Source organism: Coturnix japonica, chromosome 2 (genome assembly GCF_054131305.1).
Source record: "Coturnix japonica strain WE chromosome 2, WE-NBRP24, whole genome shotgun sequence".
NCBI classification, from domain to species: domain Eukaryota; kingdom Metazoa; phylum Chordata; class Aves; order Galliformes; family Phasianidae; genus Coturnix; species Coturnix japonica.
The window spans coordinates 87,145,713-87,168,628 of record NC_140664.1 but is presented as its reverse complement, the minus strand read 5'-3'; the positions used below and the strand labels follow the sequence as shown (position 1 = coordinate 87,168,628).

Below are 22,916 nucleotides of genomic sequence, written 5' to 3'. Positions count from 1 at the left end.
GAAGAAAAGAATACCTTTCTTTCTTTGGCTACACAACAGGAAGTGCAATAACAGTACCATTTCCACACTGACATAGAAATAACATGCTCCAAATGCAAAGCTCTGGTGTCACAGGACATCTTTGTAGATGATGTTGCCATTTGGTAAATTCTCAGCAGATGGATGATCTGTGAGACCAAAAGCACGCAAAAATAATAAGAAGAAAATAGCTGAGCAAATAAGGAAAATACTTAATATATCAATTCTGAAATTGAAGGGGCAAGAAAACAAAACAAGCAAAAAGTAATAACAATAATGAAAGCTGTATTCAACTCATCTTCAGAACCACTTTCATACATTACAAAAAGGCCAAAGGTTAGCTCCAGCCAATCATAGTATCATAGAATCACCAAGGTTGGAAAAGACCTAAAAGATCATCCAGTCCAACCGTTTACCCATTACTAATAGCTCCCACTAAGCCATGTCCCTCAACACAACATCCAGTCTTTCCTTGAACAACCCCAGGGTTGATGACTCCACCACCTCCCTGGGCAGTCCATTCCAGTGCCTGACCACCCTTTATACTGTTACAATATAACAATACTGTTATAGGGCATTAGTGAAGACTTTTACCACCACTCCCAGCCTGCACACTGTATACCCTGGAACACAGGAGAACCTATCGCCTCTGGGTTGCAAAATTCAATATGTGGTAACTGTAACCATCTTAATCTCCCTTACACTTACTTCTAACTCTATTCCACCAACATACAGACTCCCATGATGCATTTATAATGCAAAGAAACATTCAAGTTCTTAAGGAAAAATAATCATACTTTTCCAGCAAAAAGTATCTGCACATTGCATTGGTTCCAAAAGCAAAGTGAAATATATGAAAATTATACTGACTTGATAATATATTAGAAAAAGCATTTACATTTTTTAGTAGGCTCCTTTTCAGCTTTTAAGTTTTATGTCCTACTTTCTGGTCTATTAAAAGAATTCTTTGCTTTTTAATTTTAATTATCTTCTCTTTACCCTTTCTTCATTTTTCAGCACGACAGGATATTATTACTCCTTATGGGAAATGCTCTGCGATAAATAGAAACGATCACTGCTTTAAAGCTGTATTTAATTCCTCTTATTTCCTCACTCAAAAGCAGCTTTCCACTGAGCACCTACTCTTTTTGAAGGAGCTTCATGCATGAATCATGTTTCAAGAATCAAAACAAAGAGTATTAACCACTACCATAAAAACCAAACTTCATGGCACAGTGAAGCAATAGATAGCAAAATCTGAAAGACTGAAGTCCTATGGATTTGCATGCCACTTCCTGTACAATTTTCTCATTTGAACTCTATAAAACATCACTTTGTTTAATGCTAAGGACAAAGGAAAGCGGGCACATAGCCTTTCAACAGAGGCTTATTTGTGAAAGTTGTTCGTACTACCAGCAGATGCAGCTTCTTGTAATGTCACTCAAGCTGAAGCTCTGTCAGATAAAAATCTTCCTCAGTCTGTTACCTGTCCAAGGTTGAGAAATTTCATTGTTTTCAATTATGTTTTGTGGAAAGTGGATAAGGGTGATCTGACAGTGTCAAGATAACAGAAAACTGTTTAAAAGTCAATAAATGCTGTTAATGATTTCTATGTCTGATAGCTAAAATTGGCATTTCAGCTTCCTAACAAAGTCAGCGAACTGCAGAGAACTCAGTAAGGCATCAGATAAAGAATAAAAGCTCCCTACTGCTCAGTCAACAGCCACCCTGAAATTAAAAAAGCAGAAGAATAGTCAGTTTTCTGTAAACAGTCCAGGTGTTAATTGTACAAGAAAATAGCTAGCTAAAATCATAGCTTGCTCTTCTCTCTCCAGCGTTTGCTTTTTCTGTTTGTTTCAAACAAAACTTCACCTTTCACATTTAGCTAGGGCAGCAAGTGCTATCATCATTCCATGTTTCCAAATGTCTCCCAAGCTGTTTGTCAATCTGTCCTAAAATGCCACATTGTAAAGATCTAGTCATGGTTTCTACTTCACAGGCTATGTGAAGTAGTATGTAGTAGTAGTAGTATGTATGTGAAGTAGTAGTAGTAGTAACCATAGCCAGGCTATGGTTACCACCTAAACAAGACAAAGCCTTCCTGAACTTCCAAATTTAAAGTGTTTTTAAAATATTTAGGCTGCCACTCAGAAGACCTCGAAAATATCATCAGGATTTTTTCCCTACGTCAGAATATTAGCGGCTTTAAAGTGTTCATTCATTCTTCTTATTATTATGCTTAAGCTCATGCAACTTAGATACAACTGACCTATTTATCTATAGGGCACCTTCCACTGAAGCAGCAGAAGCTTTGTTAACTGCATGTAGAAACTTATTTCTCTCTTTTGAGAATACAAAGTCAATATAGGCCTTTATTTTTTAATATATCTGATTATGATAACTTTTTTCTATATTTGCATTCCTTCATTACTGGTATTATGTGAAGATACCAAGTATAATTTTGCTTGATCCCATAAGACATTATTCAATTTTCCCCAAAATTAATTCTGTACTACATTCTTTCTTAGAATGCTCCTTTTGGTGCTTGCATTTACTGTTTACCTGCAGATGTAAAAGTAAAAACACATACATTTGGATAGTGAATTAGATCTACAGAACTCACCTCCACTTCAAGCTAATGCACTAAGTTATGTTCTGTTGAATGTTGTTCTAACACCATTCAGTTCCACAGTAGTACAGCTCTCACATATGCTCTTTTGAGATACAAATAAGAAGCCTTACTAAAGGTATGTGACAGTCAGATTTATTTTGATAGGGAAAGGCACACTTTCCTTTATGAAATACCGCATTTTATTAAGTGTTCCTTAAGCTATTAGATTTACTGAGCTGTAGGACTTCCATTTCCACAAGGACTAAAAGCATTCAAAACTTCTATAGAAGAAGAGAAAACAGTGAAGGTGTCCTTGCCAGCTCATCCCCTTATTGCATGGTAGCAACGTCAGTTACAGGTGCTGTCTAACACAACACTTCCAAATCACTTCCCCTTTCCTAAGGGATGCTTTACAAAGACAGAAAAAGAGAAGAAAGACAACACTGCCCTGAAGACCCACATTATGAAAAGCTATATGACAACATCAGGAGAGATAAAAATGAGAGCACTTCAACACACTCACTTTTGCCAAACACATTCTTTTCTTCTACTATCAAAATACAATTGTCCCTCAGATCCCATCACTATTACAAAGCCTGCCAGTGACCTATTTCGGAAAATAGAAAGAAGCCCTGTCACTAATCTTTGGACAAACTACACTTCTGCCTTACCCTCTGTATTTGTTATACCACTATCTCTGTACCCATAAACTGATTTATCTGTAGCAGTGAATATTACACCTAAAAATTAAATCTCTTCATGCTACAATTAACTAAACTATTAGCAGTGAAGCTAAGTGAAAATATTAAATACCCTTTAAATTCAGGATGGAGAAGAATATTTTACTCCTCAAAAAGTCACCAAAATTCCTGCAACTGTACAGCGGTGAAGAATTATAATAAACCATACTTAAAAGAGTGTGAACAAAGCAACAAAGATCTGCAGATGAGTTTGAAAGAACAGAACAGAATTCTCCCCTCATACTTAAAGGCAACGAGTTCCAAAGCCAGAAGCTGCTATTCTTAGTGACAATCTCAAAAAATTACTTACATGATAAGATGCTCTGAATTCCAGAAATGATGGCAACATGCAGTTAAAATGTTATCAAAAATCAAAACAAAAAACTAATTTTGTTTATAAATATTCTAAAGAGGATATTTAGCCTTATAAATAAATATAGTTTTCTTGTCTCCTAGCCCCCTCCAAACACATGTATATGTGTGTACATTTATGTATATGAGAGAGAAAGAGAGAGAGAGAGAGAGAGTTAAACGTTTTTTTGGGGTGATTTTCGTTTTTTTTTTCTTTTTTAATAAAAGAACATCTATACTTAATTAACAAACCATAAGAAAACCTTGCCTTACTTGTTCAGGTCATTTCAACAGATTTCTGCTCAGAGTCCTTGAAAGTCCTTAGGAAGTCTCATTCTGCTGGTCTTTCCAGAAAGGCAAAGGAGAACGCAGGACAATGGAGAGGAAAAGCCAGTACAGACTTTCCCCATAAAACTAATCTGAACCTAATACAACTTGCATAAATGTTCTCACAATTAATCAAACCATAATAACAGAGTTCTGCTTTCTCTCAAGCCTTACCTTCCCCTAATACAAGGAACAGCAGTTTTCCCCAAGCTTATTTGGCCAAAGCCTATCGTAATGCTGCAAGTAAAATAGCATGATGTGAAACAAATCACTCACAACCCTGATGATTGAGTGTGTGTTTGTACACTATCAGAAATACGTCACAATCTACTTCTACTCCCAGCTGCACCCCACTGGAACCCTGCCCTGGCTTCCATTCAAGACTGGAGCTCCCTACATGAAATCTTCCTGGCCAGCACCTTGTCTTAATGCCTATGAAATGCACTACATGTTTCCTTGCCCTATTAAGAACAACAGTAATCAAAGTAAGTCATTTTTGCTTAAAACCATAAAATAAGTTCAGACCTCCTTGAGCAACAGAGGGTGTTGAATACTGCTAGTTCTTCTGACCACCTGCAGTATCATATCCAGGATACTGTGCTAATTTTAGAGAGCTGGACGCATGCCACCATAGGATATGTTATTTTTACTGAGTCCTGACGTGTCCATCCCACTGCACATCTCCACTTCTAACATGCTACTGTAAGGTTATTAAAGTTTCCAGTTACCACTTGGCTCAAAACTGCAATCTACTACAAAGTTCTCTGGCTAAACTCTTCCTCATACTCTGAAGATCTTTACACAATATAACTAAAATATCTGGAAACAGTAGAACTAGGAAAAGTCAGCTGTGGTATATATTCTTTATTCCTCTCCCAAAGTCTCTCCAAAACCACAACAAAATAGTACTTAACATGTATTACTGCTACTTTTAGTTCAACGAACAAAAAAAACCACAGTGATAATTGCATCACTACATTCCACATAAAAACATGGATGTTAGGAATTTCCATTAATCAAGTTTCAATTTAGACCTAAAAGTCTCTGAGTAAAATTGACAAAACAGTTTTAAACAGTTTTCCATAAGTGTTTATACTGCAGAGCTGCTGTCTTGCTTTCCCAAGGAGACAATTCTGACCAACCTATCAGGGCAGCAAGTTTGGGACAAGCTTTAGCAATGAGGATTCAAGATTTCTACACTTCTGCTCACAGATATTTCTTCCCTTACTTACCACTTTTCAACAGGTAGACTGGGACTGAGCAGAGAGTTCTCTCCTGTTATGATGGATTTCTGCACATTTTTAATCACAGAGATTTAAATGAGAGCACGGTACTTGGCATGCATCCGTAATGGAGACAATAAGACATCCTCTGCCAAAATCTCCAATGAAGACAATCCCAATAGTTAGGAGGAAATGTCAGCCAGAAACAGTTGTGTGAAGCATAAAAACCCATGAGAAGAAAAAAGTATTTATTTATTAAATTAAAGACCGATTTTTCCATTCTAATACCTCCGATCTGTTTCTACGGGTTTTCTCAGGTATGCTTAATTAAAATCAGTCAACACCAACTTTGTTCAGAAGAGCAATTAATGAATATGGCATAGAGCAGCTTAGCCCTGGAGGAGTCTCTGACATTTGTTCACGATGAAGACTGTTCATTAATTGCTCCCCTTGTTCTCAGCCTCTTAATGATATTTTTGACACAACACTACAACTCAATGTGACTTATTCTTCACAGCTAGAGACATCTGCACTGTGATACATTAATAAATCTACCTTTGAAAGATTTTCAAAAAGATATTTAAAGACACAGGAGAAAAGATAGGTATGGGTGAGCTAAAAGCAGAATAAAAAAAGCTATATTGCTATTCTTATTATTATCTCAAGTATGCTTTATATTATGGATAATTTAAAAAAATATTTTGTGTTCTATATTTACTGTAATTAATGGAACTTGAGAAGAAATTCACAGTGCTATCCCAGCCTATTTAAACTATGCTCCCATACAAAATTGAATCGTAAGGCTTCATAGGTCTTCAGATCCTAAGTCCTCAGATAATTTTCAATTGCTTTTAGTAAAAGAAATTGCTTTAATTTTTAGAATAGAATGCAGAGAGTCTAGCTCTGGGTTACAAGGGAGCTACAAAGAACCAAAGATCTCTCTCCAAGAGTTAAAACAAGGTTATTGGCATTTCACACTGACTTCTGGAACCCGAAATGGGTGATCAAAGCCATCCCATAAAACAAAAAATGTACTAAGAGTGCACTGTATAGGTTTTAAAAATCCATTTGTATATCTTCATAATACATCCATAGCCTCAGCTGATCCTTGTGGCTCCTACTGCAGTCATTCACAGAACACAAAGCAAGTAACAAATAAGCTGCATGGGAAGCTTGTTTCATGCCTGGAGAGCAGCTGGAGGACCTGTTGATGCAAAGACCTTCAACATGCAAACAAAAACAGTGTCCGCACTCACAGCTGGCAATATTATTCCAATTGTCCTGACCTGGTTTTTTGAGATTCAGTTTCTGTAATTCAGATGATGTAGCAACTCCTACTGCCAGCCAATTATTTGCATCAACACTGCCATTGACTTTAATGTAGTTATTCCTAAGAAACTCCATGTTAAGCCTTCCATTACCTAATTGTATGCTTTTAAGTACTTAAGAGGTACGGTAGATGCAAACACAGTTAGATACAATCCAGTTTCATGACGTAACTGAAAAGGAGTCAGAGCTTGTGAGGAGCCAGGGTGAGCTGAAAGTACCCAGAGCAACTCTGTGAGGTAGTAGGTGCAGGGTACAAGTGTATAGCAACAGAAAGAAGAAAGGGTTCCAGGTTTTGCCTGAAAACCAGTCTACTAGCTTCAACCACATTGCTCTCCTACAACAGAAAGCTCTGGTTTCCTCTGAAGTTTTCCATTCACGCCCAACACATCCTCTCTCACCTCTTATTTCTACCAGCTGTTCCTCCCCTCTTACCTCATTCCTACGCCTCCTTATCTTTACTCACTGAAAGAGTCATTAAAAATGAAAACAATACAAAAAACACCCACCCATCAGCAGCTGCTCTTCTTTGCACTGAGCTTCAGGACACAAAAGCAGATACAGGTGCAGACAGGCTTCTGTCAGCCCAAGCACTCTTGCCTGTCTGGAGACCAGCAGCCACAAAACAGTCAATATGGCCAATGGGAATGCTAGAAAATTGGCCTAACGTGGCTTGTATGTGACAGAGGTAACACACTGCTTGGCACACCTCCTGATTGCTGAGTGTTGCTCAGAACCAATTTTACCTGCTCAGAAACCATCTTTGCTGACTTACTGTAGAGAGAAAACAGGAAAAAGTAACTCCACCTAAATGCAAAACTCACAGCAGGCTCCCATCCTTGATGGATTAGTCAGAGAGAGATCTGTAAATGACAGATTTTTGAATGACAGAGCCATTCAGACCTTTTTATTTCTATGCAAAAAAGAATCACCTGAGCATGTAGAGAATCATTTATTTATTAATAAATTTGCACACAAATTTCCTATTAGCAGAATGCAGAAGTTCTCTGGCATCCCTTACCTCAGGCACTGTCCCACACACACAGAACTAGCAGAATAAGCTAAAATATTAAGCAAAGCAAAGGATATTCAGATTTCTTTTTGTTTGCTTTGCCTTAAGACATACAGAAAGCAAAAAGGAAATTTACAAAGTATTGAAGCTCATTTTATTAATGCTGCTAAATATATAATATATAGTAAAAGTTGGATAACAAACCCTGTAGGGCATGTATTTCCAATTTTATTTGGATCATGAATGACTGTCCTTGTCAAGTTTCAAGATTCCACTCCCTTCATTAGCATCATGCAACCTTGTCACCTCTGAGAAGCCCATAAAAGCAACACAGTGCTGTAGATTATCTCAAATAACATGTTGGGATCTACTAATCATATTTCTAAGTACTACTTCTGAGAGAACAGGAATAGAAATAACATAAAGGATTTAGGAGGTAAAACATAACTGTACTTAAATCTCACACAATTAGATGGACTTCATCACATCCTACAGCAAGAACACATGGCAACATACACCATCACATCACAGGAAAACTGCAGGAAATTACTCACACTCTAAAAAGTGTTCACCAGCTTTCAAGAGGAAAAAAGAAAAGTACATTACAACCTCAAACTTTTAAGTACATTCCTATTACTGCAGTCCGATTAGTTTGGCCACGTTTGTGGTCTGTCTACATTAATACAGCTTAATAATTTAGCAGAATCCTACTGTTTCAATTACCTCTTGCGAACTCAACAGAAATCACATCATGGTCTCTGTCTTTAAAAGATTTCACTATGGCCATTGTGAAGTATTAATTTAAATTACATTTCTTTTATTCATTTCTACCCTATTGTCAAGCTAAGGGTACTCCATTCCTCCCTGCAATCCAGCTTGCCAGATGAAAGAAATTTATGAATTTTAGATAGTACACACAATCAATATTTGATGCCAACATTTCTTTGCTCTTCAAAGACATGAACTCTTCAGAGCTCAGATTAAAACTATCAACTAGCACAGCAGTGTTCTGATCTCTACTTCAATTCACTTTGTCTTTTGGCACAGCCAGTGGACTGAAGCTGACCAGCTCTTCCCCACAGATTCTCGTCCATCCTTCCGCCTTGGTTTTTATCTGGGATGATACAACTGACTTTTGACTCCAGAAGAAATGGGAGTGCATGTTCTAACCAAGACACTGTGTGACAAACTGGAATAATCCATAAACATTTGGGAGGGATATGTATGCACACACCTGTACGTAAACAGAGACATGTATCCACATACATATAAATGTACGCCATATATATGGGAAGCAGAAAGTAAGGTTAATTTTGATCATGTATATAGTAAGCTAGGAAGTATCTACAAACACTGTTTGCAAACATTTAAGAAACTACGAACATCACAGATTTATAATTAACATAATATTTATAAACTACACATAGGTTTTACTGCCAGGAGGCAGCACTATTACAATCCACAGTCATCTAACTAAAATAATTATGGTCACCGGGCCTCATCCAACAATTCCCCCACAGAAGGTATTACTCGGATGAGTTTTGCCTATCTCACTGCTGGCTTATTAAAATACATTTTCACACATACCTAAGGTACCAGCAACACTCTAACTCTGCTATATGGATGCACTATACGTAATCATCCTTGGATGTGTCAGAATCTTGACAGAACCAAACACGCCACCTGAAGGACACAGGCAGCTTCTCGTCAACAAAAACGAGAGAGGAAGGTAGTGAGTTAGCATCTCCATCTTACCTCACAGCACACTGCATAAGACACCAGAAACCTTGTGCTTCAGAGGTTCTGCACAAAGCATTTCCCATGCCTCACTCACTTGGTGTCCTGAAGTGCCCTTGAGCTCACTGGAAGTGGCCTCTCCACACAAGTGCAGATTATCTTGAACAAAGGGAGACTCTGTAGTCATACTAGGGTGGGAATGAGACATCTCCACTCATCTTTGAAAAGCCAGGCCCAGCTCCAGAAAAGCTACTAAAGACAAGTTGATGCTTTTTCTGGTTAAGTGCTCCTGGGACCAAGAAAAAAGAAAAACAATAATCAACTTAAATCATGTCTAAAAGATATGTCTTGGGAACTACCACTGCAGAAAGAAGCTACAGGAAACAGCATTTCACATGATGCTAAATAGCTTACTCACACACCAGTTACCACGCCAAGGCTGAAGAGATTATCAGCCTGCTCTGCTCATCACTTCTTCACCATAGCTGCCTACAAGAGTACTCACAAATCCTTTTCAGACACAGTATGACAAGTAAACTTGAACAATATAACACTAAATCTTGTTAACTCAAATCCTTATGACTCAGTCACAGAAGTAAGGTTATCGCAAACATTTCAGTACACATACACATAAAACTTGTAAGGTTAGTAAAACAAGGATGGAGATCAACCTATCTGCTATAGCAAACTCAAAGGATTTTTTTTCCACTTAATATTTTGGGACACAGAGTGGAATTAAAAGTACGTAACAGACAACATGAATAATGTTCAGGAACAGACAAATGATTTTCCCAAAGACTGCTCATCTCCCTTACCAGCTATCTATAGACATGAAACTCACAAAAACACTGTTTTTCACATGAAGATCAATTTAAGGAAAACACTTTTTTCTTATGCAGAAGCAAGAAAATTCAACACATTATCCATAATTTCTTATAAGGCTTAGAAAGTTTTAGTCATCATATAACAAGACAGAAACATAGGACTGAAACGTGCCACAGTGCAACACCTCCCACAATGCAGGAAGCAAGCAAGGGAAGAAAAAAACACTTCAAAAAGCAAACAAGTCCACTGTTAAAAACAGGAATCTCTATATAGAATCATAGAATGGTTTGGGTTGGAAGGGACCTTTAAGATATTCTAGTTCAAACTCCCCACTATAGGCAGGTACACCTCCCTCTAGTCCAGACTGCTCAAAGCCCCATCCAGCCTGGCCTTGAAGGCTTACAAGGAGGAGGCATCCACAACCTCAATGGGCAACCAGTTCCAGTGTCTCACCACCCTCACATACCACACCTAGTATAAATCAATCTGAATCTACAAAACAAAAAAATCAATAAGTACATGTGATCATGAACCAAGTCTGATTTCTACAAATAACACACAATACATCAATACAGTAAGTTAACCTCATGAATTGTTCCTTGCAAAGAAAGTTCTCTACATCTGAAGTTATGGCATTGTTGTATTTCCTTGTGTGCCCTGGTGGCGCAGTGTGTGCCCCAGTGGTGCAGTGGTAGGAATGCCGCTTGCAACACCAGAGGGCCCGGGTTTGAATCTCCCCTGTGGTGCAAGTGGTAGAAGTGCCGCTCTGCTACACAGGGGCTCGAATCCCAGGGGTTGGACTCGATGATCTCTAAGGTCCCTTCCAACCCGCACAAGACTGTGATACTGTGTGATTCAAGTATTAGTAACAAATACCTGCAACAAGCAAGAAGTCTTTAAAATAATTTAAAAAATAGATAAAAACTAGAAATATATTTATAAAAAAATAATAATCTTCTGGTGAAAAATAAAAAAATTACAACACCACTTCTCTAGAACTGGAGTCAAAGAAGAAGCTCTGTCAACAGCCACTCTATAAAAAGACAAATGTTTTCCTGGGAGGCAGGCAATCCATTGCGGAGAATACATTCACACGGATTCTCAAAGGAAAATAATGCATTTGCTCAAGTTATTTTAAGAGCATTTTATGACTTCAGGTTTGAGAGATAAATATAAAGACTCGAGACAAATATCAGAATTAACTGTTTACCTGTAGTTCAAGATTATATTTCTTCAAGCCCTGATACTGATCTCTTTGGCCTTCAGTTTAAATACATTTCCAAAATAATTTTCACTTCCAGTTATAGATAAGAGACAAGAAATGGAACTTCATTATAAAAGCCAGTAGCAAACTCACTTGTAAGAAAGGATTCTGAAGGAGGAAAATAAGTTCCTCTGCCCAGACCATTAATTTAATTTAAAACAACAGAAACACACTGCAAAAAGAACAGTGATTCAGACTCAGAGCCCAGTTCTCCCTTTTTGCTATTGTTGCTAGCTGCCTTTTTTTTTTTTTCCTTTTCTCACAAACACCAGATAAAAGATGATGCTCAGGCTGCAGTGCTTTGGGTTCATTAAAGCCTTACCTAATTCTTCAAGTAGGGAATCAGAGCCTACGCCATCCAGAAAGCAGACAAAGGAAATTTAGAAAATGCTGCAGCTGTACAGTTCAGGTGTCTGTAGACCCTGACCAATCTTCATGATAAATCTCTAGAGCTCACATTAACACCATTTTGGGACTCATACTCACATCCATCAAAAGAAGCTTTTCTCTTCATAAACACCAACTTCCAGGCCAATCACACATCCCTCTATCTGAATGCATGACCTCATGCCTTTGGAAAATCAAAGCAGGTTTTCAGAACAGTTATGTCATTTTATGTTACCAATTCCAGCAGCCTGTAACCAGAATCTATTATCATTTTTCAACAGAGTAAGGTCTGACAGACAAGCTGTGGAAGACTGAGCTCCAGTTTTCAACAGATGATTACCCTGAATTTTCCTCTTACCAACACACTCAAGGGCACTGTAATGAGGCAATGCCTCTCAGGTACTTCAGTCCTCAGAAGATGAGTTTATGCTCCTGAAGACTGGTATACATCTAGGTCTCAGTCCATTTGCAGTCCTCACAAGAGAGCCTGTAGCATCCTAGAAAACTAACATAAGGCAAAACTTTCTCAACTGGCTTAAAACCACTGTGGCAAAATCCCCCAGAATTCTTACCAGTCCTAAATGTCATCGTTATTTGAGAAAGTAACCAGAATTTTTATCCAAACACACAGTCCTCCTCTTCTTCCTTCTATAGCAGCAATACTCATTCCACACCCCTAGTCATGCTCAAAGAGGAGAAAAAAACAAAACAAAACAAAACAAACTTTTTTTAAGAGGATAGTTTCCCTATTATTGCTCACAGTATATCTCCACATAAGGAGTTACACTGGCACAACCAGAAGGACCTGGAAGACAACTGAGAGGCATAAAGACCCAGAATTGCAAAGGATGTTAACAAACTGTAACTCTCTCAGAAGCCAACGATTTTCAAGTCACAAGGAGAAGCTTTTTTTAGAAGATGAAGATTAAAATGTATTAAGATTTTAGCAAGCAAGAATCAGGAGATGGATTTTCAGTGTCAGAAACAGGTAAAGGAGATACCAAGAGATACCACATCATCCTTTGCTACCTCAGCATCAAAGTTAACTCTAAAACACTCGTACTTCCTCTCTCATTATATACATTTTACTGTTAAATCTCCTAAGCATTCTTGATTTGCAGTTAAAGCTAATTCTAATCTGAAAGTATATTTCAGTAGTGTTCTGATTGTCTGCCTAGAGTAGTAATTGAGAAGAGGAAGGCAGAAGTTTTCACATGCAGAGAAGAGGCGAGGTAAGGAAAGTGTGAAAACTCCACAACTTGCAGTATTTAGAGCAATCCTGCAGGCATTACACACACTCCAACTCATTCATCATGCGTATTTTGTGAAGCCTAAGACAACATCTCAGCAGTGTTTCAGCATTCCCTAAGTCATTGCTTCTGTAAGCTTCTCCTAAACCAAATACTGTTAGTTGGCTGCACGTTGTTGTTTATCAAGTTAGGCACTTGAAATTGACAAATTATATGTCAGAGATTCACAGCTCCTCAGTCAACATCCTCAAATGGAACGGTAATTTCCATGACATAACTGGGGTTAGTAGGAACCTCAGACATGAAAGCACTAACCTGCTCTTTCAGCAACGAAAAATCCAACAACTCAAAGGTATGCTGGAGCTCAGAGAGGGACCTTGATCTCAAAAACAGAGAAAGAAAGAAAAATACATCAATAGGAGTTTAATAACACTGATGAGCTAACCAGAGATGAGTTTGGGGTGACAACACAGCTGATGTGTTACTCAGAACTTGAGCTTTTCCTGAAAGAAATCACTGAAATTGTTGATGAAGACAACTTCAGAAAAGATATTTTAAAGAGTAGATTTAAACCAAATAATTTCACAGCAAAAACCTCCGGACAGATTTCAGACTGATTCTAGCACTCTACTGCTACCTCTGATGAGCATCAGCTCCATTCTGAAGTTACCTGACTTCCTGATACACACTGGTATACATTTTCCTTTCCAAATGCCTCCCAATTAGAGATTTGTTTTATTCATGTATTTATACAAAAACACTGAGTGTGGAGATAAAGAGTTTATTTATACAGCAGAGAAGTGGATTGCATCAAAGTATCTCAGAGAAAGCATAAACACCAGACTAAATAGATTAATAAATCCACTAAACATTAACGGATTTAAATATGTTGTATTTTGGAACATAGGTTTCTAGTAAAACCAAAGCAAGACATTAATTAGGCTGCAGTTTTGCAGTTATGAACTTGGTTTACGTTAGCCACAGTCCAGATAAATGCCAGGCAAGTGTGCTGTGCCTCAGTGCAGCGCAACAAAGATCTTAAAGCAATAACTGGACATAGTTACAATGAGATCTAAACCAGAATCCCAGTCTTTCTTGGAAATGGTTTGCTGCACCTACCCTAACCAGAGCAGCGGGACTGGCAGGCTGCAGGGATTGCTGCAGAGAGCAGGCTGCCACCTGGCAGCAGCACATCACAGCTGCAGCCCCATGCCAACTCGAGCCCAACTCCTGCAAGGGACAAAGGCTCTGTGTCACCAAAGGGTCAGCCTGCAAATGGTTTGATTCAAGAAAGCTCGTTCTTTTGAGACAGCAACAACAGCTCTACCAACTTCAGGATATCGCCAAACATTGAGGTGAAGTTTCATAAATCAGATGCCAAACTGCTAGTCAGAATTTGCCATCACCGCATAACACTCGATGGGATACCATTCTGTGCTAAGTGGGATGGATCACACACACCCCGACCAGTGACTGACAGCACACCTCTGAGCAATGACTGCACCATTATCTGGCCTCAGTGCCACTGCGTTCAGCACTGCGACCCTGGGGGTGCAGGAAAGGCTCCATTCCCACATTTCCCAGAGACTTGGGGCCCTTCACGCAGCTCTGCCACTGCAGCTGAGGTTGGCAGGAGGCTCACATTTACTATCTGCAATTCATAGTGTGTAATATGGGGTCTAATCGCTGGAAAGTAATGAACTTTGGTCAGGAGTAACTCTGCATGTGTATGAAAGTACACCAACACAAGTTCAAATGCACGTGGTTTCCCTAAGATGCTGGGGAGGGGGAAGAGAAGGAAAAGAAAAAAGTCCTGCAAGCAGCAGCAATGCGTTAGGAACCCCCCTGTTGTGTGCCTGCCCAGCAGGAAATCAGCACAACAACCCTCTCAATAAGCAAGGTTTATGGATCATTACTGAGCGTACAAGCACTCCTACTACCTGGAAGTATTTAAAGAAAACAGCACCGGTTAAAGATTAAAAGCAATAAGACACTGCTGATATAATTGCACCTTCAGCAATCTCAGTCAAAACAAAGCCCGGTTACAACATCTCAAGGAAGGAGCAGCGTAACTTCATTTACATCGCTTAGCCGAGAGCAGCGTTTTGTTTTGTAGGAACTGCCGCCCTCTGGAGCCTCAGCTCGCAGCAGGACCTCCCGCAGCTCTTAACACGGGGAAAACGAGAGCAACTCGGCGGTGCTGAGATCCTTGAAGGATCTCAGGAGAGGAAGAGGTGGGAGCACAGCACACTTACCAACGAGTCTCCCAGATCTCTCACCAGAACGTTTGAAAGGCCCTATCTTAGCAATGCACTTGGATTAAGTGCCCATCGCGCTCTCCGCGAAGAGACGCGGCATCATCACTTTCGACACTTCTTCGTTAGTCAAACTTTGCTAACCCAGCCAGAGCCTTCGTTCCAGTGCCAGCCCGAGGATGCTGAAAGGGCTGCAGTTAAAACCGCGTTTTCACGGTGAAAATCCTGGTCTGACTGAGCCTTACGGCCGGACTAGCTCTGCACTAACCCTCACAACACGCATATCTACCACCAATTAGGAGTGTTTGTTTTGTTAGCTTTCAGAAAACACAGCTTTCCAAGTTACCTTAAAGCTGCGGGAGGACACCGCGACTACGGTAACTCTTCAGTTTGGGGATATTTCCTTCAGCTGTAACCATACACACCCACACGAGCCCCTCAAGCCGACAGCAGCGGGCTTTGAGGAAGGGCCCCCAGCCCCGCAGCCCGCAGGATGACTCTGGGCACACAATCGCTGCACCAACCTCACGCCGCACGCTTAGCGTTTGGAACGACACGGTAATACCCACTAGCTGTCATTCCGCCGTCAGATAGATCCTCGCAAAAAGAACCATTGCCCGGGCTGTCTCCTGCGTGATTACAGAACGGTAACGCGAACTCCGCACTTCAGAAAGTGCCAAAATAGGGTTACACCACAAATCCGCGCCAGTCCACTTAAAAGCAGCGACAACACAAGCGCGCTGGGAGTTCAGACCAAGCTGCAGGCAGAAGATGATGCCCCGCAGTCCCCAAACACGCTGCGCTCCGTCCCCGCTCTCTCGGCAGCTGAGCGGTGCCCGGGGCCGGCAGCACCTGGCCGAGGGCAGCGTTAGGGATGCCCGCTCGTTTCTCCTCGGAGGAGAACGCGGGCAGTACCCAAGGAAGGGCCGTCCCGGCGGCGCCGCTCCGCCCGCCTCCCAGCTCCCTCTGCCGGCCCCCGGCGCCCACCGCCCCCCGGGACAGTCGAGCTCCAAAGGACGGACGCGAGAAAGGATGGAGGCTCGGAGTAAGCTCCCCGCACCGTACCGCCCCGCGGGGAGAGGGGCCGGGGGGTGGTGTTACCTGGAGGCTCCGCTCCGCAGGTCAGCCCCGAGCCGCTGCCGCCGCGCCGTGCCCCGCTCCCGGCGCGGCGCCACCGCCTCACTCCGCCATGGCCGCAGCGCTCCGAGCCGCCCGCAGCGTTCGCTGCCACCAAGTTCGAGGCGCGGCAGCGCGCCCCGCCGCGGGGGCGGAGCGGCGGAGCTGGGGCGGCCCGAGTCTCCGGCCCCGTCGGTGAGAAGCTGCCCGTCCCTCCCCCTTTCGGGCCGGCGGGGAAGTTGCAACTGGTTGAGCAGCTCCGAATGTGCGTGTTTGAGCTTTGGATGCTTGGTTTTGTTGTTGTGCTTTTTTTTAAAAAGAATTTATTTGTTTCTTAATGTTTACTTACCACATCTCAAAAAAACATGCCTTGGGGCTTCTCCTCCCGACCACAGCCGGGCCGCCCCAGCACAAGCGCAGCCAATCCCTGCGGGCTGCAAGACGGAGGGAGGAGGAGGAGGGCGAGGGGCAGCCACGCGGGGCTGCGGGCGCGGCAGGTGGGGGATGGCCCGGGGGGCGGAGGATGGCCGACACCGCCCAGAAGCCGCGCTGGCAGCGCAGCTCCGGCCCCGTAGCCAGAGCGTGGCTCCGAGCATCGCTGTAGGAGCCCGTGGCCGCCCCCTCCCGAGCTCGGAGCCGTCCCCTAAAGTTTATTTTTAGCCCCCGGAAAGCGCTATAAAGGTCCCGCGGAGCGAGCGGGCCGGGAGACGTGGCACCGCGCTGCCTGCAGGTACGTACCGGCGTCCCGCTCCGCTGCATGCCCACCTGTGCCGGCCCATCTGACTTAGAGCCGTAGGTTGTTTGTGTTCATCCATAGATTGTAATGAGTTCCATCAAAGCTTTTTCTTTCTTTCTTCCTTTCTTTCTTTTTTTCTTTCTTTTTTTTTTTTTTTTTTTTTTCCATCTTTTACGGCAGCATTTCCATGTTTCTGCTCCAAACCACAGCACTGCCTTGTTTGCAGCACGACCTCCCTCTAGAAGGAGGAAAACTCTGAGAGTTGATTAAAACAAACAGAACCGTGGAGCTGATCCACGCTGGAGTAATCCTATGGAAATACGCTTTAATTAAAACGGCCGGCATCAAAACTTCACTGCATGCCAACACAATGTGGAGCCAAATGGCCCCGAGCACCCAGCTCCGGGTAGAGCGTCACTTTGGCTGCCTGCAAAAGAAACTTCTTCAAGGAGGAATGTAAAAGAAAGTTTGTGATTACCATTAGAAACGAAGCTCAGGAATTTGCAGCATTTTCACTGATTGTTTGCTGGGAATAGTGATTAAAAAGTAATAATAAATCAAAAGTTCTAAAGCGGGGAATTCTTTACTCAGAGAGCAGTGAGGCGCTGGCACAGCTGCCCATAGAAGCTGCGGTGCCCCATCCCTGGAAGCGCTCAAGGCCAGGCTGGATGGGGCCCTGGGCAGCTGAGCTGCTGGGGGCAACCCTGCCCACGGCAGGGAGTTGGGGTTGGGGGGGCTTTGAGGTCCCTTCCAACACAAACAGTTCTGTGATTCCATGATTCAGACTTTTTTTCCACTGCACTCGTGTAACCCTGAGAGTCAAGGCTGGTGCCTTAGTTGTAACACTGTTTCTCTGTAAGATGCCAATGTAACGTGTTTATGGAGCATCACTTACATGTGAAATTTTGCTATCTGAAGAAAATGCTTTCATAGAAAATATAAGAATCCATTTAACATCTATAAAATACTATCAAAGCAACTGTGGACATAGGATGATCTGTATACATTGTCCATTAACTTGTTTGATGTGGTGCTGTGCTGTGTCTGTGCACATCAGAAAGTCTCCTGTTCTGTGCCTCCATCCACTGCGACAACAGCTTTAGACTTTTGATGTAGGAGACCTACCTGGTTTTCAATTGCTCCAATAGAAATCAATACTTTAAGAATGAAAGATGAGCACTCTGTATAAAAAAACCCACTGCCAACGGGAAAAATATATGTATCTGAATCTTTGCACCCAGAGTGATGAATATTTTAGGCCCTAACAATTTAGCAATGGGGGGAAAAAATGTGTACATACTTAAAATTTTCTTGGAAGACTTTTTATGGCTGTTGTATGATATGTGGATTAGCAGTACAGTATGTTCTAAGAAAAAAAAAAAATCTACTGAAATCATACTTGATATATCCAGAGGTGTTAAGCCACATGCTTTATAACCATTTTCAGGAAAGAACAGTGATGATCTCAGTGGTTCATTTGATTTTGCTTTGAGAAACTCACGGGCAAAGAACTAAAAACCGGTATGAAACCGGTCGTGAAATTACCCATATTTGAAATAAAGCCATCAAATGTATCAGTAATTAAACTATATGTCAAAGTGCAGAGTTACATCAGATGAGCTGAGCAAGCAAGATGAGCAATTTTAGGCAAAGCCATCCCTGGATGTGTCACAGTTATAACAAACTCATGCTCAGGGCTAGTTTTGGGGGTAGGGTGAGGAGGCACCTTGCATAGAAGCATCCCAACTCCATGTTCAGCCTCTATGTGCTACTGCAGCCCAAATAAATGAAGAGAACCTCATGAAGTCCAGAAGCATCATGCTGAGGGTAAAGAGAACAAAGAAGCAGATGTTGTCTGATCTAAGGAAGAAAAAAATCTTCCCAGTTCCATCCCACCTCCCTTCCAGTATGGATCCTCCTCTTTTGCCCCATGTTTTGCTGCCATTCTGTTCCTTGCTGCCACTGATTCTCAATCCCTTCTCACAGCAGAACAGACCTGGGATGTAGGGCTGGCAGCCCACACAAGCAGCCAGGTACCATGGCTGGAGGAGGAAGGGCTGCACAGCACCTCCGGCCCTTGGCCAGCTTGGTGAGAAGCCAGGGTTCAGCTGCTCCCTGTGGGGGCAGGATGTAAGGAGTGCTGGAAAGCAGTGGGAGCGGGGGGACTTCCATCTGTTTAGGTAGAAAAGACGCAGTGTGAAGGAAGGTTTGTCTTCACACTGCCCGTCAGGAGTGCCTTGGATAGCATGGCTCTCTTTCATTATTTAGAAAAACACCATCAGATACGGTACTGTGAGCCTGAAGTTTAAGTTAGGTTAAAAGGAAGGAAGGGGAAGAAAAAAAGGGAGAAGTTAGCTTTAAAGTGAACCTTGAGCCATGCTCTTTGCTCATAGTGAAAAATATAGCTTGCTTCACGATTACAGAGTTCAAAGGTTTTATTTTATTGCCGTCACATTTTGCTTTTTTCACTCCATTGAAAACAACCAGTTGTTATTTTTTCCATCACATCAGCTGCTGCTCAGGAGAAACCCTCCTGATGGCCAGAAAGTTTCTAGAGCACGCCAGCAGGAGCACAGTGCATGCCAGCAAGCTCCCTTTCCTGAACCAGTTCCAAAGAACCCAACCTGATGTCTTGACTGCACCTTGCTTACATGGCCTTGCTGGGAGTCCCATCACTGTTTCTTCCCTCTTTCCCACTGAAACTCAGTAAAGCATTGGAGCGGTGCAAGTTTTCACCATTCCCACCTGTGTTCAACAAGGTCATCGTCCAAGGCTGGATCCTCAGGAGTCATCTGTATTTAAATGTCAGGGACTTGTGCTGGTGTTACATGCGAAAAATAAGGATAGTTTCTCCATCCCAGGAGAGCAGGTGACCCAGAGGACTGTAATTTGCCACCCTCAGGTGGTTCCAGCAGGGCAAGGCTGTTACAAAGCAGGACAAGGAGGGCTGCAGCTGTGTATACTGAGCAGTGCATTCTCTAGTAGCAGGCATTGCACAAGATAAAGCTGAGCAAAATTTTATTTGTCTTAGCAAAAGGCACCACGGCAATACTTACTTTAAATCATGGGGAAATAAATGTCAGAGTTGCAAACTCTCTTCCTTTTTTTTTTTTTTTTGGCAGATGATTGTCTCCCATTATGTGCTGCATCTAAAGGTTACACTGTCTGGTATCTGCAATATTTGTGAGTTAGGAACAGCGAGACTCTAAATTGCTTGACTTTTGAGAGCTAGATGTGCTTCTGATGAGTTTTTATTTACTGTTTGTGATCAAAAGAAAAAGTAAAGTAGTATTTCTTGTGATATTTGTATGACTAAGGCTCTTTATAACCAAAATGGTTTAATTTTATAAATGCTTAAGGTGATATTTTCAACACTACTATATAGCACAAGTAGATATGTGTTTGCATTTAGAAATGTTAACTCATTTTGGTAATTGCCTCTTTCTTTTCATTAAGGTCTCAGACAGATGAGACAGTTAAAGTTGTTGTGTGAGCATTAAATTAGGGCTGCCTAACTTGAAGTCCCTCAAAGCAGTTAGGTGTTTGGTGAAAATGATGAATTCTGGGGTGCTGACTCATGTGATCTGAAAATGCCATCCATTTCCTGATTCACCTTCATGTCTTCTCTAGGAAAAGAAGACTGTTTTACAATGAATACTTGCAGTCAAACAATGTTCTGTGTGTTTATTTTTCTATCTTTCAGCCACTTCTCTGAACTGTGACCTTCAAAATGAAGAGCAAGGCAGAGGTGAGAACAAAGAAAGCCTTGGAAAAATCCAGTCATAACATCCGAGGAATAGAAATAATAGGAAATACTTATATGGTCAGAATTTGGATGGAATTTATGAGAAGTTACAAAGGGTCCAATTACATTTGAATCTAGATTTGGGAATTTTTATTTTATACATAATAAAGATACCAGTGCATCTTTTCTTTGGATGATAATGCATTCTGCTGTCTTTAGACTTGCAAAACTTTCTTATACAGACTAATATAAGTTCAGCTTATTTCTCTAGTTGTTAGACATAAGACACCTCACATCAAGCTAGAACATGAATTTAATAAACCTTCACTGTTCCTCTGTATTTGCTGGTCCATAATTATAAATTTTAGGTCCCTGCATTTCTATGCCCCCAGCAGAACAAGTGGGATTTGAATAAAAGGTATACATATATGTGACCTTATCACTACCAAATGCCAAAAGTACATAATATAGAGCTTATCTGGATATCAGGCTTTTGGTGATGTGTAGGTAAAGGTGATACTTGGCATAACTCCTACCTTTGTAGAATTAAAACATCACAGTTTTTAGAAGAGTTCTTAACCAATTGTGTAGACATTGTACTTGGGCAGTATTTCTCTGATGCTGATGTAGCCTTAAGAGCCCTAAATCACATTTTGTCCATGAAAACACATGAAACAGTCAGTGAGTGCCAGGCAGTAGGGAGTACTGTGTGAAAAGGGGCAGCAGCAATGGAAGTCTAATCCCAGTGATAAATTCCTCTGTTGCCTACACACTCTGCTCAGTTGCCTGCTGAGAAAAACTAGCCTAGATTGTGTTATTTACAACTGATCTTTTTAGCCTAGAACTGTTAAAACAGAATGGCAAACAACTTGAAAGTTTCTATAGAAATACTGTTAGGCAGACAAAAGAGAAAATAAATTAAAGCTAATGATTATTTATCACTGAGAAACACACATACAAAAAAGCCTTCTGAGTTTACTTTGCTAAATACTAAAGCATCCACCTCAAAGTCTGTTCTTCTGTCTCATTAGTCTTAGTTCATGGCAGTACAGAGCAATAGTAGCGTAAGGAGGTGCTCATTTCATTCTAATTTTGAAAGGAAGCCCAACAGGCAGCTCTACGGATTGTTGGTTTTTTGCATCCTGGCACTTCTGGATTTAGCAGCTGCTCTGCCTGGCTGCATTTGAGGTCAAACATTTAAGGGTCGACTAAATGTGAGGGAGATTTCCCTACCAAGCGTCATTTACAAGAGCAGATGCTGCAGGCTGTGAATTAGGGACAGTGGATATTAGTTTCACATCATCTATTGACTGCTCTTAATAACCCTGTTTACATCTGATTCCTGCTGCAAATCCCTCCCATATGGTACTCAAGTACCAATTTCTTACGTTTTCCAAAGGTCACCTATAATCAGCAGGAAGAACAAGCCACAGGTCCCCTGACACAACATCACCACTGTGCAAAATCGGTGTTCAGCTGAACTCTCTGCAGACATACCTTTAGCTTTTATGCTGTGCTCTGTCACAAAGTGGTGCTCAGAACAAAGGCATCCCGTTTCCTAAGCACTTGAAAACTTTGCTAGCAAAATGCAGTGCACTTGTTCACTGCAGGCAGTCCGTTTAAAAATGCACAGCTATCTTCCACGTTGTTTTTCCATTTAAATCTGCATAAATCAGCGTGCATTGCATCTTTGTCAGCTGGTTGATATTCAACAATGAGAGGAAGTAGAAAGCAGCAGAATTAATATCTACTGATCATAGTTCTAGTGCTACCTAACATTAGCGTGTTTGACTAATTGATTGCCCTTAGCATTCTGCTAACAACAGATGTATGGTATGAGTTAAATTATTAAATCTGTATTGCTCTTATTGCTCTCCATAGCCTGAAACAGTTGTAAGTATTGAAATTATTTAAATCAAAAACATCACATTTAAAATGTTTTAATTGATTTTCTTTGTATTTTTTGTTAATAAAAACCACTCCATTAAATGTA

At 41.3% G+C, this 22,916-nt stretch overlaps 1 protein-coding gene, 1 long non-coding RNA gene and 1 other non-coding gene across 12 annotated transcripts in view; 2 read left to right on the top strand and 1 right to left on the bottom strand.

The window, feature by feature from the left end:
* SEMA5A (semaphorin 5A) overlaps positions 1 to 16,900 on the bottom strand; it is a 318,800-nt gene extending 301,900 nt beyond the window's left edge. Inside the window, exons 1-2 of one of the 9 annotated variants that reach the window (XM_085537908.1) lie at positions 16,428 to 16,564; positions 9,364 to 9,634 (exon numbers count right to left, since the gene is read on the bottom strand). The gene's annotated coding sequence lies outside the window, so the exon portion shown is untranslated. Of the gene's footprint in view, positions 1 to 9,363; positions 9,635 to 15,672; positions 16,266 to 16,427; positions 16,691 to 16,791 lie in introns of those variants that run through there. The other 8 variants (XM_085537909.1, XM_032442465.2, XM_015854392.3 and 5 more) reach the window with 8 other exon arrangements.
* A 61-nt stretch (positions 16,901 to 16,961) lies between these two features.
* Positions 16,962 to 22,916, top strand: LOC107309519 (uncharacterized). Of its 2 annotated transcripts, none has more exons than XR_001553215.3 (2): positions 16,962 to 17,172; positions 20,882 to 22,916. It is a non-coding gene; the product is annotated as an uncharacterized LOC107309519 (long non-coding RNA). The 2 variants fall into 2 exon arrangements; XR_014942849.1 differs by having other exon boundaries at positions 17,021 to 17,172; positions 19,690 to 21,263.
* LOC116653058 (small nucleolar RNA SNORD123) lies at positions 20,724 to 20,792 on the top strand. The gene has a single exon (XR_004306466.1). It is a non-coding gene; the product is annotated as a small nucleolar RNA SNORD123 (small nucleolar RNA).